Genomic DNA, 1203 nt, shown 5'->3' on the forward strand with positions numbered 1-1203 from the left:
GCTTTACTCAATGAACAGTTTATTCTTGGTAATGGAGGAGCAGTATTGTCAGGTTTCAGTGTGGGGAAGAAGTGTTCTGAGGGAACGGGGAAGACAAACATTGCCAGAGCAGAGAGCACTGATTGGTCCAAGGTCGCTTTCCCAACTTCTGTAACTATAACAAATCCAGAATTTGCTGGAACATCTCAGCAGGTCCGGAAGCATATGGAAAATGAAAGCAGAGTTAATATTTCGTGGCCAGTGAAGACTCTTCTTCCACATCCGCCTCCCTCTGCCGCATCCTCCTCCTTTTTTTGAATCTCTCTGGAATTCTAGAATTCTGTGGGAAGCTAGACAATTGATTGCTGGGCCTCTTACTGAGATATTTGTATTATTGAAAGTCACAGGTGACGTGCTGGAAGACTTGAGATTGGCTAACGTTGTGCCACTGTTTAATTAGGGTGGTAAGGACAAGCCATGGAACTATAAACCAGTGAGCCTGACGTCGATGGTGGGCAATTTGTTGGAGGGAATCCTGAGGGATAGGACGTACATGTGTTTGGAAAGACAAGAATTTATTAGGGATAGTCAAAATGGCTTTGTGCGTGGGAAAACTTGTCTCATACACTTGATTGAGTTTCTTCGAAGAGGATTGAGGACAGCAGAGCGGTAGATATGATCTATATGAACTTCAGTAAGGCGTTCCACAAGGTTCCCCATGGGAGACTGGTGAGCAAGGTTAGATCTCACGGAATACAGGGAAAACTAGATATTTGGATACAGAACTGGGTCAAGCGTAGAAGACAGAGGTTGGTGCTGGAGGGTAATGTTTTTCAGACTGGAGGCCTATGACCAGTGGAGTGACAAAAGGATCGGTGCTGGATCCTCTACATTTCGTCATTTACACAAATGATTTGGATGCGAGCAAAATAGGTACAGTTTGTAAGATTTTAGATGACACCAAAATTGGAGTCGTAGTGGAAAGCAAAGAAGGTTATTTCAGATTACAACGGAATCTTAATCAGATGGGTCAATGGGCCGAGAAGTTGCAAATCGATTTTAGTTCAGATAAATGTGAGGGGCTGCATTTCGGGAAAGCAAATGGTAGCAGGACCTTCACATTTAATTGTAAGGTCCTCGAGAGTATTGATGGACAAAGAGACCTTGGAGTGCAGGCTCATAGCTCCTTGAAAGTGGTGTCGCAGGTAGATAGGATAGTGAAGA

The sequence above is a fragment of the Chiloscyllium plagiosum genome, unplaced genomic scaffold (genome assembly GCF_037043375.1).
Source record: "Chiloscyllium plagiosum isolate Xiang-an unplaced genomic scaffold, Cpla_swu_hap1 HiC_scaffold_14, whole genome shotgun sequence".
NCBI lineage: Eukaryota > Metazoa > Chordata > Chondrichthyes > Orectolobiformes > Hemiscylliidae > Chiloscyllium > Chiloscyllium plagiosum.